This window comes from Juglans regia, chromosome 6 (genome assembly GCF_001411555.2).
Source record: "Juglans regia cultivar Chandler chromosome 6, Walnut 2.0, whole genome shotgun sequence".
NCBI lineage: Eukaryota > Viridiplantae > Streptophyta > Magnoliopsida > Fagales > Juglandaceae > Juglans > Juglans regia.
Window position 1 is genome coordinate 19,365,776 of NC_049906.1, and position 8,317 is coordinate 19,374,092.

General features: G+C 35.2%; 1 long non-coding RNA gene across 1 annotated transcript; it reads left to right on the forward strand.

Moving 5' to 3' along the window:
• The first annotated feature begins 4,847 nt into the window (after positions 1–4,847).
• Positions 4,848–7,627, forward strand: LOC108981877. The gene is made up of 4 exons (XR_004801671.1): positions 4,848–5,057; positions 5,165–5,251; positions 6,422–6,466; positions 7,411–7,627. It is a non-coding gene; the product is annotated as an uncharacterized LOC108981877 (long non-coding RNA).
• The last annotated feature ends 690 nt before the right edge of the window (positions 7,628–8,317 follow it).

Genomic DNA, 8,317 nt, shown 5'->3' on the forward strand with positions numbered 1-8,317 from the left:
ACTGAGTTTGGTATAGAATATTTTGGGTCGAAGTGAGGGCTGTCCGGTTTGTTATTTGACTATTTGGGTTTGATTAAATTTGCTGAATTATGGTCTAGAGTTTGGTCTTGAGTTGGTTAAGACCAATTTTGTATTGTTGGACTTTAATATCTAGTTTATATTTTTTTTATGAATAGGTGACGAGACTGATAGGAACCGTATTCAAGGTATAGAAAACACGCTGGAAGAATCAGGTAAGCGAGGTTCCTATGCTAGGCCTCACACAAATTATTGAGACTGAGGTTGATTTTCTGAAAACTTTGCATATTTTTGTGGTGAAATGAGAACTTGGGAAAAACAAAACCAATCTCGGTCGTTTATTTGCATACTCATGAAATCTGTACGAAAAAGAAAAAAATATGTTCTGACATGCATTGTGTAGACATGAGCTAAATTCTGTCATGTGGTTTCTAAAATCTGAAAAATGAGCGATATTGAGAATATGAAAAGTTATGCATTTATTTAGAAAGATGTTCTGGCTTTTGTGTTCAGTGTGTGTAAACTGTCTGATTCTATTTTGGTACTCTGTATTATTTTGATATAACATCTGAAAACCTTTGGCATGGTGTACTGGTATTTGTATCTGACGCTGTCTCTGCTTTGCTCTACTTTGCTCTGTTTGGGTTGGTACCAACTTCTCTATCTCTGAGTGCACCCACTTTGGAAACAAAGTGGTTTTATTGTGGTCTTTCCTGTGTGCACACTCGGGGCTCCAAGAAGAATAAATGAAAGATTTCACCTTTGTCTCTGCCTGGTTTGGCCACCAGGGTTGGCACAACCTTACCACGGGGGTGAAACATGGTCTCTGCTCTGTTTTATGCTCTGTTTTGATCTGATGATGATACTCAGTTTATATTATGCCAAAGTACTATGGGTTTTTACTTGACTTAAAACCATCGCTCTGTTACTTTTGAAATTATGTTATGTTCTGCATGATAACTCTGGAAAATATTTTGTTTTGCATGCTACATTTTGTAAATGCTCATGTTTGCATGCTAGCATATGTCATCTGCTTACTGAGTTGTTGATAACTCACCCCCTATCATGATAATATTTTTCAGATGATGTGGAGAGTCCAAATGAGGACCTGGATTAGATTGGTGAACGTGGTTAAGCTGAGGAGATGTGGTTAGAAGAAGGACTTCTGATGTTCTTAGTTTTAATGTCTTTGAGTTTTAATTATATTTTTTGGGTTTAGTAGGACCTATGGTTTTATCAATTTGTTTTGTTACTATTACCGGGAGATTGTGGACCCTTTGATTTATTATTATTGCATTAAAGATTGTGTGGAGTTTGTAATGAGATTATTTAGAAGATATGAGATTGATTTCACTTATGAAGTCTTTGGAGATTATTCATTGGATGTGTTGGGAGACATGTTTATGAATGACAGGTAGTAATTTTCCAAGCCACCCGGGTTTGGGGCGTTACATTTTATTTTATTTTCTTTCTTTCCGTCTATATTTTTCTTCACCCCTATGTCTTCCTCTCGTCCATGATATGCATACACACGCACGACTCAGTTTTTCATTCACACGCACATCTCCCTCATCCCTCTAGGGTTTTCGCATCACATATATATATACACACGTTCTTCATGTTTCGACAAAAAACCTAGTATAGCCGTTCTTTTCTTTTTCCCCCTCCTCTTAGTTTTCCCACTGTCGAAACTCAGTTGCTGCCCTCCTCAGCCAGACCCCCCTCCACCGCAAACCACCAACACCGAGGGATTAGCCACTGCAGAAGACTCCTCTACGCACGACCAGTGCAACACCCTATTTAGCCACCGTGTGAAACTGTTCTACTCCTTGCACCGCATTTAGCAACGCTGACCAGCATGCTGGGGTCTTCCATGCACGTCGTAAGCCACCGAGCCACTCTTTAAACCTCCACTGCTCTGCCCTGGACCACCATACCTCACACTTAACTGCCCATCGTAGAAGTTTTGTTGCACGCATCAACACCCCTGTTTCCGCATCTCAAAACAGAGCAATTGGTTGCTCCTCCAAGCACGACAAGTTTTGTGCTTAGACCAACCCTTTAAGACGTCTCCTCCGCGGCGCAAAGGAAACCCATAGTCCAACATCTCAGCCACGCCTAGCCATGCCACCGTCGATAGCAACCCAGGTCGTTGCCACGCGTAACTCTCTCGGTAACACCTTCATGCACACACCGTGTTTCACTCTGTATATCATGACTTTGTCCCTCTCTCACCGTGCATCTCTCTCTCTCTCTCTCTCTCTCTCTCTCTCGCGTTCAGTGCATAGCCACCGAGTGCACCACCTCCCATCGCACCCTACGCCGTCGTACGTTGCCTTCTCAGTGAGTCCCTGTCGTTGTTGCTTTTTTCTAATATTCATGTGTATGTTCATCGTTAGTTTTCTTCATATGTTTATACATATATATATTTATATACATATATATATAAGTAAAGTTTTAACTTGGGCACTTACTAGTTTTAACCTAATATATATATATATATATAGAGGGTAGTTTTAACCTAATGTTTTCGGTGAAAAGTTTTTTTTTTTTGGGGTTTTTGATTAAATGAGTTTTGCTTTAAGTTTCAAAAAATATTATATTTGTATTTTAATAATATTGTTAATTAAAGGAAGTAAACCTATTTTTTTTTTAAGAGAGGAGTTTCTCATGACTTATTTTATGGAAATTTTAGTAACCAATGTATTTTTTTATTTATAAAATGTTGCTGGTATTTTGAATATTAATTTTTATTGAGTTTTATATTTATTTTAATACTTGCTTGATTAAATTCTTATTCGGTACGAATTCGATTAAGTGGATATTGATGGTTTTGGGAAAATGAGGGTATTTTGGGAATTATGAGAATTTTAGGTTTTGAGGAATTAAATAGGTTATTTTAGAAGTTTAGGATTAAATATCGAATATGAGATTAATTGAAAATTTACGAGAATTACGTGATTATTTTATAGGTGACGATTAATTATTGTTGGACATTTTAAGGAAAATTCCAAAAAAGCTAAGAAGTCCAGGTAAGCGGGGTTTCTATACTAGACTTTGTATTAAAATAAAATGAGCTGATGTTGACTCTTTTGGAAAATATACATATTTGGTTATGAAAAGAAATTTGAACTACCTCAGTTATTTGTTCTGCATTATTCATGAGATTTTGTTTAAGAAGAAAGTATTTTCTGTCATGACTGGTGTAGACATGAGCTTATTTTTTACATTCTGTTTCTGAACTTTGATAAAAAGAGAGCGAATATGAAATTTTGTGATCTGATTCTGTTCAATACTCTACGTTGATAAGATGTGGCACTTGAAAAAACCTTTGGCATGACTTTCTGATTCTGTTCTGACTTTGATTATGATTATGATATGGTGATTCTGATTTTGTTTTGCTCTGATATATGACCCTATTATGGGATATAATAGTGACCTATGGCCCTGTCACGGGATACAATAATGATCTCTGGCCCTGTCACAGGATACAATAGTGACCTCTGGCCCTGTCACGAGATATAATATTGACCTCTGGCCCTACCACTGGATATAATAGTAGATTTCTGTTCTGAGTGCAATCGCTTTGATATTCTTGGTGATTTATGTTCTGCTTGGCTTTCTGCAGGATGCACAACCCTACCACGGGGTTAAACATGGTCTCTGTTCTGATATGTTATAATAAGACGAAGATGTTCAGTCATGTTGTGCCAAATGAGTCTTTGAATATGAAAAGTTGGTTTTTGAATATGAATGTTCGAAAAGTCGCTCTGATTTTCTGATAATACATATTTTTGAGATTTGCATATTGATACTGAAATGTTTTATTTCTGCATTCTGAACTTTGTGAAAATACTCATGTTTACACACTAGTATATGTCCTATGCTTACTGAGTTGTTGATAACTCACCCCTTATCTCCATAACAATTTTCAGATGATTTTGAATATTCAGCTAAGGATCAGGATTATGAAGCATCAGTGAGATGATTATTTAAGCATAGTGGATTACTCATAGAAGATATCTGGAAATTGACAGATTTTATTAAGAGATTTTGTAGTATTTTGATGATTTTATATTTTGGAGTCTATAAATATATTATTGAAAGATGAGTTTAAACGTTAGGAAGTAACTATCCGACCCGTGCGAGACCGGGGCGTTACAGTTGGTATCAGAGTCAGGTTTGAATTCTGCATACTATAAACCTTGGAGGTTTAGATATCTGTGGGTTTATAGGATGTAAAAATTTCAGTATAGGAACTTGAGGACTATAAGAATGATTATGTGGATATTTTGTAATACCCGAGTCTTACTACATAGGTCCTTACGTCATTTTATTAATTTTTTAAGTTAAATATTTTGAGATAAAGATTTTTATTACTTCCAATTATTTTATTTTAAGATGAGTATGTTTTATTTTAAAATATGGTTTATTAAAATAAATCAAGGGTATTATTTTTAAGACTTTAAAATATTTTTCTTTAAGTCCTTCAATTTTATTTATTTAGAAAATGGCCCAATTAATCTCTACCATTGAATTGGTAGGTAAAAAGTATTCTTGAGGTGGATAGATCTCCACCATCCAACTCCCAAACTTATGTAATAAGTTTTGACCAAGTCAACTAAATTACTTTATCCCATTTCACCCGTAGGAAGCAACCAAGAAAGACAAGAAAAGTCTTCATCTTCTCCTCCCAATCTTATGTGATAAGCCTTACCAAGTCAACTAAATCCTTTTATCCTTTCAACCGTAGGAATTCCCAAGACAAACAACTACATCCCTTTGACTTTTCCTTCCCTTTACCGTAGCTTCTTCCATAAGCCAAATTAAATTCCCTTTTCTTCTCTTACACGTCGGTTCCAAGGGACAAGAAAGCAATTTCCCTTCTTCCTCTTGCACCCACCGATAGCTAGAACAAGGAAAGGAAGAAAATACTTCCAGCCCTCACCGTGCAACAAACCTTTCTCTCCCATTCCATTTCTATCTCAATCTCAAGCCAAGCTTCCAAGTTTCTTCCTTCTCAAGAGGGAAATAGTAAGGTAAGAGCATCCTCAACACTCTTCCTTGAGTATTTCGAAACCTAGCCATAGTTTAATCAAGCGGGTTTCTATTGATTGATTATTGATGTTCGGTTTTGGACTTCCAGCCAAAGGTTTCGTATATCCTCTGTTTTCCTAAGCCGAATCTATCTCCATTCTCCTCATTTTCATGTTTCGGAAGGTTTTCACCAAAGGTAAAACTCTATACTCGACCCACTCGGTTTTGTTGATGTTGGGAGACCTATTGAGTTGTTTTAACTTGATTCTTAATTTTTAGTTGTTGTCTATGTGTTGGGAGACATCAATGCTTTGTTCTTTTGGTAAAACCGAGCATATTGAAGCTGTTATGTTATGTATTCTTCTACCTTTCGAAAATATATATATTTTCCTAATTGACTTGGAAGATTGTTTGATCCATTGTATATATATATGTATATGAAGGAGCCGTGGGTCATGTTATGTTTTGGTGTGTGTTCCAACCGTGTGTTCCAAGGCAGATTTTGTAGTCCTTTCCTTGTGTTTCCTTGAGTTAAGCCATGTTTTTAATTATGCTTTTATGTGTTAAATTAATGAAGTTAAGATTTTAATTTTAAACATGCTTTGCTCAAGATTTATGGCCTAAGTAAGCCACCAAGACTTTTAAATTAAATTGGTAAGCTTACCTTAGAAGTTTTAAACATGCCAAGAGTTTGTATCTCCTTATTAGTATGGTTTTCAGAATATATATATATATATATATATATGAGGCTTTCTTGAGTTCTACGTCTCTTGTACTAGTTAATTGGATGATTGATATTTGATTAAGTAAAGGATGTTTAAGACCATGAAAACATTGAGATTTGCTAGCTGTCCATGCATTACAGAAACTAGAAAAGAGGTTCTATTTTGGAAGCCTAAACCAGTCACTTTGCCTTTGCTAAACTTTACCCCTTCTTGTTTAATCAAAGATAAACTTTAGCATGAAAAACCATTGGAGAATGAGTGACAAAACCAACCCTCTTATGAGCATTACCTCTTGTGGGATCTATCTTCCATATGATGATGCAAAACTGTCAAAATGCCCTCTTTTATGAAAATTCCAGATTTATAGCACCTCTTCATTTTAACTTATGATTTCCATCTATTGCCATTATAGAAAACAATAGCCTTTAAGAAATGGACAGCAAGCAAGCCTCATACTCTCATAGGTACTTAAATATTGTAATGAGGATACTAAGAGTTGACTTAGTGCCATGTATGTAGCTAAATGGGTTAAGGAAGACGTCTTAATTCCACTTGGAATTTAAGTGAGCACGTATGGGTATTAGATAGTCAAGTCTTAAGTGAAATGAATATTAATATGTTTATTTCATTTCATTGAATAGGAGTTTATTTTCAAGATTCAAGGAACTTACTTGTAAAGCCACGAGGTAAGTAGCTATGACCATGCTCCTTACACACAAAGCTCTTTTATGAAAAAGTCTCTCTCTCTCTCTTTCCAAAGGTTTCTCTTATGAAAGAATAGATGCATGTATAGTATGTATAAGCCTTTCTTGGTAACCCCTGTTAAGTACCTTGTTAATTACCATTGTGTGTATGTAAGGTAATGCATCATGAGATTTTATGCATGCTCTCTCAAATAATTATGCCGTACCTATATGTATCATGACATGAAACATTCCTTTCAAAGAAACGCATATGCATTGGCACTAAATGAAGATGATGAAAATGTTACTTTTTCTAAAGAAAGGAAAGGAAAAGGAAATGAAAGCATGGATGTATGAATGTACGTAATGGCCACATGTATGAAAACGGTACCAAATGAATGGGCAGATTGCAATGCCGGGTAAGTAGTACTGGAAGTGCACCTAGTGTTGCCCCCCATGAAAAGGGAGTCCCAACCTGCGGCTGTGGGTGGGAATCCAGGTCCAAAACACCGCTAACCCCAACACACGGGGCGTAATAGTGTGTACTGGCCCAAAAAAGTGAAACGTAAAGCAAAGTCATTTCTAAGTAATGTTATGCATGAAAGCAAGTAATGTTTATGCATGAAAGTTAAGCATGAAAGGTATAGTTAAGCATGAAAGTACAGTTATGCATGAAAGTTAAGCATGAAAGGTATAGTTAAGCATGAAAGTACAGTTATGCATGAAAGTTAAGCATGAAAGGTACAGTTAAGCATGAAAAGTACAGTTATGCATGAAAAGTACAGTTATTCTTAAATTGTTATGCATGAAAGCATTGTCAAGAATTAGCAAATGTTTATGTATGCATGTTTCAAAAGAAAAGAATAGATGCCTAGTATGTTTATTGCATGGTGTACTACTTACTGAGTATTCGACTCATTTTTGTGTTAAATGTTTTAAACGTCCAGGTAATGATGAAAAGGCTGGGGAGCAAGGTATTACTGCAGAGGGAGAGGCAGACGTTTAGGACCTTCCCTAACGAGGATAGTTATGTTACGAATGATGGGTTATGTTATGTATAGATATTTTAAGTTGGGATGGACTCTGAGAGTCTCTTATAGATGAATGTTCGAATAGAACGTCCATTAAGTGTTCCCTTTTATTAAACGAAAAATTTGGAGTGCATGTGTGTCATTTCCATGCTGATCACATGTTATTAGAAAAAGAATAGCCATGTAAGTCAGGATTCCGTCCTTCCTGGGACGGGGTTGTGACATATTTAAGGTTTTAGATTTTGTAAGACTTTATGATTGAGTTTTGAGATTTTGAGGTCTAGGAATTTTAGATCCGACAAGCTTAATTTGTTGGACTATAAGAGATAATCTTTATAAGATTAATTTAAGGTTTAGAATTTTTTTTGAGGTTTAGATTCTAAAGACGTACAAGAGTTTAGAGCGATGTTGGGTTTACAATTATAAATGGTAGAAAGAACTATATGAGATGGTTAAAGAAATGGCTAAGAATGATTAAGGCTTCGTTTGGTTAGTTAACTACTCTCAACTCATTTCAACTCATCATTACAACTTTTTCAAATTCCAACATAAAATATAATAAATAATTCAATTTTTTCAAATCCCAAAATAATAATAGTATTAAAAAATAATATTCTAACAATATTTTATCATCTCAACTCTACTCAACTCAACTCACTTCAACATCCAAACACAACCTAAAACAAGTTCAAGATTTTATTGATTCATTTATTTATTTTTTTACTTGTTTTTAAATATTTTAGCTGGTATTTATATTTTGTTTATACATATTTTGTTTTCTTTCACTAGAACTTTTAACTGAGTTTAAGTTTCAAGATGGCTG